Source organism: Psammomys obesus, unplaced genomic scaffold, assembly GCF_907164565.1.
Source record: "Psammomys obesus unplaced genomic scaffold, mPsaObe1.curated_primary_1811, whole genome shotgun sequence".
In the NCBI taxonomy this organism is placed as follows: Eukaryota; Metazoa; Chordata; class Mammalia; order Rodentia; family Muridae; genus Psammomys; species Psammomys obesus.
This window is the reverse complement of record NW_026596463.1, coordinates 6,381,934-6,391,291: the sequence shown is the minus strand read 5'-3', so window position 1 is coordinate 6,391,291 and position 9,358 is coordinate 6,381,934. Positions and strand designations below refer to the sequence as shown.

General features: G+C 40.9%; 1 protein-coding gene across 1 annotated transcript in view; it reads right to left on the bottom strand.

Annotated features, from left to right (window-relative positions):
* LOC129670022 (baculoviral IAP repeat-containing protein 1a-like) overlaps positions 1-8,625 on the bottom strand; it is a gene marked incomplete at its 3' end in the record, with an annotated part of 34,338 nt that extends 25,713 nt beyond the window's left edge. The window contains exon 1 of the mRNA XM_055598405.1: positions 8,278-8,625. The remainder of the gene's footprint in view (positions 1-8,277) is intronic.
* Positions 8,626-9,358: the final 733 nt, after the last annotated feature.

The following is a 9,358-nucleotide window of genomic DNA, read 5'->3' as shown; positions in this document are numbered from 1 at the left end:
TAAAAGAACTATTTTCATGAGCACAAAAGCAAGAACAAAGTTAGGCTGTGTAAATGGCTCAGGAGGTGAAAGTGCTTGCCTCCAGAACATGATGACCTGAGTTCAACCCCTGAAACCCACCTAAAAAGAAGTGGCCACGGTGATGCATGCTTCTGATCCCAGCAGTACAGAAAGACAAACAGGTGGATTTCTAGGTCTATCTGGACAGACAGCCAAGCCAAAGAACCGGTACCCTTAGTCCTGTCTGAACGAACAAGGTGGATATCCCTGAGAAATAACACCAAGGCTCACCTCTACGCTCTGTATGCTCATAGCGTACAGACATGCACCACACACCACACAGAGAAGGAAAAACCTAAAAGAAAAGCAAAGTTATTGATGCGTGCAGAATACCATTGAGTGTCTGTAATTGTGAGGAAAAAAAGCCAAAGATATTATGTAAGAACAGCGTTTCATCTCAGATGTGTATGAGACAGATAAAGAGACAGTGAACCCCATTGGCTCACGGAGGCGGGGGAAGGCCAGTTTGTCATGTACCTCCTCAGTGTCTCTGGGTCAAAACAAGTCACAGAACTAACTGTTCTCATGAACCCCTGTCTCAGGCCATTTGTGGATCTGGACATCCTCCCCTCTGTCCACCTGTGCAGTGGAGTGTCTTAACTCTCCTTTATTATGTGTCAACCCAGGCCACTGCTCTCTGTATGTTGCTCTTAGGGTTTTTATCCCTAACAGGTGGTAGTAACTTCACTCTGGATCCCATGTGGCCACCAATAGCTTTCTATTTCTCTAAAGAATCTCTGGTGAGAGAGGCACAGTGGGGACATAGTGGCATGACTGTTACAGGGGCAGTGAATGGCTTTCTCATTAGATTTGAGGCCTGCTCTACTGGGAGAAATTTATACCTGGTACTGTGAACCAAGTTAAAAGCCTTTGGTTAAACTGTGGGTGGCATCACCTGTCTTTGATCCCAGCACACAGAAGGCAGAGGTAGGAAGATTTCTATGAATTCGAGGTAAGCCTAGTCTACGAAGCAAGTTCCAAGCCAGCTAAGGCTGCAGAGTAACAGCCTTTGTAAAAAGAAATCTTTTTAAAAGGCCTGGAGCTGGGAGGTCACAGACCCTAGGGAGAAACTGCTCTAGTTGCTTTTCTTCTATGACAGTGTGATAAATACCATGACCAAAAGCCAAAAGCCACTTAGAAAAATTCTAGACTATGTCAAGCTGACCTCCAAAGCCAACCAGGGCAGCCACCTGTTCCTGATGTTTTACTTTAGGTAACAGCAAACTGCTGTCTGAGTATTAATATTTATTCCCATGGATTAGTTCTGCTCTCAGTCTTGGTCAAAGGAGTTCCTCTTGCAGTGGACATATCAATGTACAGATTCATAGCTGGTCAAAGGGCTCAGAACATGTAACTCTTGAATGATTAGCCCTAAATGAGATATCCATATCGACCTCACCCATGAGGCTTAGAGAACATCATAAATGAGAGGGCAGAAAGAAAGTAAGGGCTAGAGAATGAGGAAGAAGCTGAAAATGTTGTTTTTAATGACATGGACATTGAACTCATGAACTCAACAGCACCTGTATTTAACTGCATAAGACCTTATAGGATGAAGCCAGTCAACATTCTAGCATAGACAAGGGAGGGCCTCAGAAGGTCCCACCCCAACTGAATAGCATATTGGCAGTTTATGGGTGCTTTGGGACAGAGTCTTTTCTTTTTTCTTCTCCCTGAGATGTGGACAGTTGTAAGTTCTCTATGGTACAGAGGATGGCCCCAAACCCATACAGACAGCACTAGTTGAACTCAGATGATTATGTTAAAAAAAAGAAGGAAGGAGGGAAGGAAGGAAAGAAAGAAAAAAAGAAAGAAAGAAAGAGAGAAAAAGAAAGAGAGAGATGGAGGAAAATGAGGATGAGAAAGGGACCTGTGTGGGATGTGTGAGCAAGCCTAACGGTATGTATGATTCAGACACATTACATGCATGTATGAAATTTCAAAGAATAAAATTTAAAAGCTTTAAAGAAAATACCCAAAGAATTTTAACACACAAACTCACAGAAAATATAGTCAATAAATTTTGAAAAATAATGAAAATATATATGTATATCACATACATAAAAAGATATGACATCTTTAATCAAATATATATACTTGAGACTCTCAAACAATAAGTTAAAAAAGGCACATACTTAAACGTAGTAAAGGCAATATAGAGCAAGCCTATAGCCAACATCAAACTAAACTGAAATCAGGGACAAGGCAAGGCTGCCCACTCTCTCCATATCACTTCAATATTTTACTTGAAGTCCTTGCTACAGCAATAAGACAACTAAAGGAGATCAAGGGAATACATGTCAGAAAGGAAGAAGTCAAATATCACTATTCACAGATGATATGATAGTATACATGAGTGACCCCAAACATTCAACCAGAGAACTCCTTCAACTGATAAACACCTTCAACAAAGTTGCTAGATATAAAATTAACTCAAAAAAATCAGAAGCCCTCCTTTATACCAAAGATAAAAGGGCCGAGAAAGAAACTAGGGAAAAAACACCCTTCATGACAGCCACTAAAAATATAAAGTACCTCGGTGTGATTCTAACCAAGCAAGTGAAAGACCTGTTTGAAAAAAAACTTCAAGTCTCTGAAGAAAGAAATTGAAGAGGATATCAGAAGATGGAAAGATCTCTCATGCTCATGGATCAGTAGGATTAACATAGTGAAAATGGCCATCCTGCCAAAAGCAATATACAGATTCAATGCAATTCCCATCAAAATACCAACACAATTCTTAACAGACCTTGAAAGAAAAATTCTCAACTTCATATGGAAAAACAAAAAACTAAGAATCTCCAAAATGATCCTGTACAACAACAAATCATCTGGAGGTACCTCCATCCCTGATCTCAAGCTGTACTACAGAGCAATAGTAATAAAAACTGCATGGTATTGGCATAGAAACAGAATGGTGGATCAATGGAACCGAATAGAAGATCCAGAAATAAATCCACATACCTATGGATACTTGATTTTTGACAAAGAAGCCAAAACCATTCAATGGAAAAAAGCCAGCAAATGGTGCTGGTTTAACTGGATGTCTACATGCAGAAAAATATAAACAGATCCATATTTATCACCCTGCACAAAACTAAAGTCCAAGCGTATCAAAGACCTCAGCATAAAACCAGACACACTAAGTCGGTTAGAAGAAAAAGTGGGGAAGAGCCTAGAACTCATTGACACAGGAGACAACTTCCTGAACAGAACATCAACAGCACAGACTCTAAGAGCAACAATCAATAAATGGGACCTCATCAAACTAAAAAGCTTTTGTAGAGCAAAGGACACTGTCATCAGAACAAAATGACAGCCTACAGACTAGGAAAGGATCTTCACCAACCCTGAATCTGACAGAGGACCAATATCCAGAAATAAAGAAGTTAAAAAGCAACAAATGAAGGAATCCAATTAAAAAGTGAGGTACAGGGTAAATAGAGAATTCTCTGTAGAGGAATATAGAATGGCAGAGAAACACCTAAAGAACTGCTCAATGTCCTTAGCCATCAGGAAGATGCAAATCAAAACGACCCTGAGAGTTCACCATACACCCATCAGAATGGCTAAGATCAAGAACTCAAGTGACAACACATGCTGGAGAGGATTTGGAGAAAGAGGAACACTCCTCCATTGCTGGTGGGAATGTAAATTTGTACAACCACTTCATAAATTAATCTGGCACTTTCTCAGACAACTAGGAATAGTGCTACCTCAAGATTCAGCTATACCATTCCTAAGCATATATCCAAAAGATGCTCAAGTATATACCAAGGACATTTGCTCAACCATGTTTGTAACAGTTTTATTCATAATAGGCAGAATCTGGAAATAACCCAGATGCTTCTCAGTTGAGGAATGGATACAAAAATTGTGGTACATTTACACAATGGAATACTACTCAGCAATTAAAAACAAGGAAATCATGAAATTTGCAGGCAAATAGTGGGATCTAGAAAAGATCCTCTTGAGTGAGGTATCCTAGAAGCAGAAAGACACAGGCGGTATATACTCGCTTATAAGTGGATACTAAACCTATAAGATAGGATAAACATACTAAAATCTGTACACCTAAAGAAGCTAAACAAGAAGGAGGTTCCAGGGTAAGATGATCAATCCTCACTTAGAAAGACAAATGGGATGGACATTGGGAGTAAGAGAAACAAGTAACAGGACAGGAGCATACCATAGAGGATCTCTGAAAGACTCTACCCAGCAGTGCATCAAAGCAGATGCTGAGACTCATAACCAAACCCTCAGCAGAGTGCAGGGAATCATATGAAAGAAGGGGGAATTAGTATGACCTGGAGAGGACAGGAGCGCCACAAGGACCAAATATATCTGGACACAGGAATCTTGTCTGAGACTGATTCTCCAACCAAGTACCATTCATGGATATAACCTAGAACCCCTGCTCAGATGTAGCCCATGGCAGCTTAGCATCCAAGTGGGTTTCCCTAGTAAGGAGAACAGGGACTGTCTCTGACATGAACTCAGTGTCCCACTCTTTAACCGCCCCCCTGGGGGGAGGAGCAGCTTTGTTAGGCCACAGAGGAGGACATTGTAGCCAGTCCTAAAGAGACCTGATAAGGTAGGATTAGATGGAAGGGGAGGAGGACCTCCCCTATCATGTACTTAGAGAGGGGCAGGGAGGAGATGAGGTTCAAGGAAGGGTGGAGTTGGGAGGGAATGAGGGAGGGCCTACAGCTGGGATACAAAGTAAATAAATTCTAATTAATATAAAAAATAAAAATAATTAATAAAGAAAAATATATAAAACATTAATACATATACATCTATATTAAGAAAAATCATCTAGAGAAAAAGATACTTTCCAGGTTATGTCTCAGAGAAGCCTGAACTGTCCTGACCAGCCTGATTTTTAACTCTTTCTCATCCCAGAATATAAACTATTCAGGCAGGAAACTACAATACCGTTTCCGGGTACAGTCATTACAGCATGGAAATCATGGTGCCAGACTCTTGAGGTAGCTGGCCAAATTATGTCTTCTGTCAGGAAACAGAGAGTGATAGGTACCTAATTTACTCTGTCTATTTAAATTGGCATACTATGAAGATTTTACAAAACTAAACTATAATATGTGGTCCTCCTATTTGGTTATATTCACTTAGCATAATATTTTCATGATTCATCCATGCTGTATAGCATGCATCAGTATGTCTACTCCCTCATTAAAGAATATTATATTGCTGTGTATATAGGTCATATTTTATTTTTCCAATCATATTTATCAAGGAATTTTATTTGATTATATTGTTTTAGATTTTATGTTCAAGTGTGGGCATTTTCACTCTAAAATCTATAAGTGCATTTTCTTTTTTTTTTCATAATCATCAGCTTTTATTTTACTTTTTAAAAATTCTTTATTAATTACACTTTGCTCACTTTGTATGCCCGCTGTGGTTCCCTCCCTCCTCCCGACCCAATCCCTCCCTTCCTCCACCTTCTGCATGCATGCCCCTCCCAAAGTCCACTGATAGGGGAGGTCTTCTTTTCCTTCCTTCTAATCCTAGTCAATTAGGTCTCATCAGGAGTGGCTGCATTGTCTTCTTCTGTGGCCTGGTAATGCTGCTTCCCTCTCCGGGGGGAGATAATTATAGAGCAGGCCAATCAGTTCATGTCAGAGACAGTCCCTGTTCCTATTACAATGGAACCCACTTAGATACTGAACCGCCATGGGCTACATCTGTGCAGGGGTCTTAGGTTATCTCCATGCATAATCCTTGGTTGGAGTATCAGTCTCAGGAAAGACCCCTGTGCTCAGATTTTTTTGGTTCTGTTGCTCTCCTTGTGGAGTTCCTGTCCTCTCCAGATCTTACTGTTTCCCACTTCTTTCCTAAGATACCCTGGACTCTGCCTACATCCATCAGAATGGCTTAGATCAAAAACTCAAGTGACAACACATGCTGGAGAGGTTATGGAGAAAGGGGAACCCTCTTCCACTGCTGGAGGGAATGTAAACTTGTACAACCACTCTGGAAATCAATCTGGCACCTTCTCAAACAACTAGGCATAGCGCTTCCTCAAGATCCAGCCATACCACTCTTAGGCATATACCCAAAAGAGGCTCAAGTACACAATAAGAACATTTGCTCAACCATGTTTGTAGCAGCCTTATTTGTAATATCCAGAAGCTAGAAACAGTCCAGATGCTCCTCAGTGGAGGAATAGATACAGAAATTGTGGTACATCTACACAATGGAATATTACTCAGCAATAAAAAACAAGGAAATCATGAAATTTGCAGGTAAATGGTGGGATCTGGAAAGGATCATCCTGAGTGAACTATCCCAGAAGCAGAAAGACGCACATGGTATATACTCACTCATATAGACATATAATATAGGATAAACCTACTAAAATCTGTACACCTAAAGAAACTAATCAAGAGGGAGGACTCTGGCTAAAATGCTCAGTTCCTATCCAGAAAGGCAAAGAGGATGGACATCAAAAGAAGAAAACAGGAAACAAGTTAGGAGCCTCCCACAGAGGACCTCTGAAAGGCTCTGCCCTGCAGTCTACCAATGCAGATGCTGAGACTTACGGGCAACTTTTAGGCAGAGTGCAGGGCATTTTCATTTTATATTCTTTGTTGTTTTATTTCATTTTAGAAAGAAAAGAAATTTCTTGTACACTGCAAAGACAGCAGCAGGCATGGCATTAACAGAAGAACTGCCTACTGGGATCTTTGTTGGTATAATGTTCTTTTGGAATGTACAGAATTTACCCTCATTCATTCAAAAGTTGATTTCTCTACCCCACTTTCTCTACCCCGGTTTCAATCCGGACATTGCATTGTGATGCTTATTCTAAGCATCACCTCTCTCATGTTTGTGTAAACATGCCACCATTTGTTTTCTGTATTGTCAATTAAACAACCAGCCCCAATGCTGTGCAATGGAAAGGATAGGGTGGCATCATCCTGGTCCGAAGGGGAAGGAAAGGAAGCCAGGAAGAAAGAGCAGAGAGGTCTGCAGGAGAGGTCTCGAAACTACATGGAGAGATGAACTGAAACTAAGATATGACTAAAAGCAAGTATAATGGGTGAAATCTGAATGGTAGGAAACTATGTCAGCTTGGAGATTTAGGATGGAATAACTATTGCCCAGCATTGTGCTCTAGATTAATTAAATAAATCCCAGTCTCTGTGTGCTGATTTGGGTATACAGCTGGTCTAGGACTAACCGCTGCTTAACTAAAAGATATATCAATAATAAATATTAAATAACCACAACAGATCTTTGATAGTTTCTTTCATATATACATTTGAGACAGGTAAGACTATAATAAATTAGAAATTCACCCTGGTGCTTTGACAGTTGGAGGAGTTAGTGGAACAGACCCTGTAGCCAGTCATTGGCATAAATTATCACATCATTTGAAATTTCAGAAGTAACCCTACTTTTTTCCTCCTTTCTGGATGTCATGTCTAAGGATTCCCCTGCCCATTACCATCTGGCTTACTAGACCTGAGATCTTTTCATTCTCATTGATCATCATACAACACAATTTGTAGCAAATGACCAATTTAGCCTACAACAGCCTATCTCATCTTCCCCCAACATCGGACCCATATGTAGAGTTCATCTGCTTAGAGAACTTCTGAATCGTTACTTAAACCAAAGGCTTAAGCCAAAAGACACAATTGTGCAACTGCAGCTTCCTCTTCCACCCTTTATACACATAGAGCAATCCTCAGGCCTTGTCTGCATTCTCAGCATTTCAGTATCCCACAGGAGTATCCAGCTTAACACTTGAGCTACCGTTGGACAGACCTTCCTTACCACGTTTCACACACTCTACCTTGATCTATCTCATCCAGTTTGAAATTTTTCCACTACCCATATTTCTACAAAAAACTGCAGCAAACTGAAGGCTTTAATTTCTTCCATCTGTTTTTATTTTGCTTTGGGGACAGGGCCCTGCTAGAAGCCCAAGTTGGCCTCACCGTTGACATCATCCTGCCTCAGGCTCCTGAGTGTTGGGATTCTCTGCATGTGCCACCATGCTAAATTGAAGACGTTGAGGGTAATGAAGAGTGCACCTTTTCATTTAAGGGTACATCTGGCAACCAGCCATGGAAAAATGATCACATTTAACAATACCTAATAAGATTTTTTTAGAGACTCTTTATCACTAATGTATAAAATCCTCCAGGAATCACGCCTCTGAGGCCCAACACAGCTACTCACCTCGTTAGTTCTTTTTAGTTGTCCCCCGATGCCCTCTCCTTAAAGTTCCCTTAATGACGATGAGACAAAGACACACTTGCCCAACCCTGGCTTCCTGTTCCACGCCTCTGCAGAAGGAACTGGCCATGACTTGGCAGCTCTGCTTAGTTACTTCATGTTTGCCCACACAAGATGCAGCATTCCTTTTGCTGGGACAAGCTACCCTGACAAAAGCAACTAATGAAGACAGTTGAAGTCCTAAATTCCATCGTGGCAGGGAAAGGGTGGGAGAAGGAGCAGAGGTTACTGGTCACATTTCATCCTCAGTGAAGAAGGAGAAAAAGAAAGAAAGAAGTTGGGCCAGGCTATAAACCCTTCAGGCTGTAACCAAGTACTCATTTCCTCCAGGGAGGCTCCACCTGTTAAAGGTTCCACAATGTGCCCAAAGGGCAAGAAATATCCAAACACAGGAGCTGCCTATAAGGACTAATTTACAATCATGTCATAATAATCAAGAACCAGTACCCTCTACTAACTTTCCATATATATGAACAGCTTCCTTTCCCACTCCATCCTTATGCTCCTCTTCCTTTTATAAAAAAGTTTTATTGCATTGTATTTATTTTGCATGTGCTCACAAGGTATACACGTGCCCCATGGTGGAGGCGTGTGGTGAAGGTCAGATCTCTCCTTCAGCTAGGCAAATCCTCGGTATAGGTCTTTGACAGCTATTGTATTGGATAGTCAATGTCCTTTTCAATTAGTGCACTTGGAATACCATCAAGCATGGGAAATCACTGTCTATTATTTGATTATTTTTCACGTCATTCTTTTTCTACTCTTTTCTCTCTAGTAACCCAATTTGGGGGAAATAAAATTGTTAATTTATATTGTTACCTTTTTTTTCTTCGTATTTTCTCAGTATTGTGCTGATTTCTGGGTTTCTTTACCTGGTGAGACAGGATCTGTCACTGACGTGGGGCCATCCAGCAGAGGTCGGGAAACCTCAAGGCCCACGGGCTGAAGAAGACTGACTCCAGCAGAAACAACTGTCAACAGCTCCCTTCCTACAGGTGGGGCTTGGCTTGGCTGGATTTGGCAC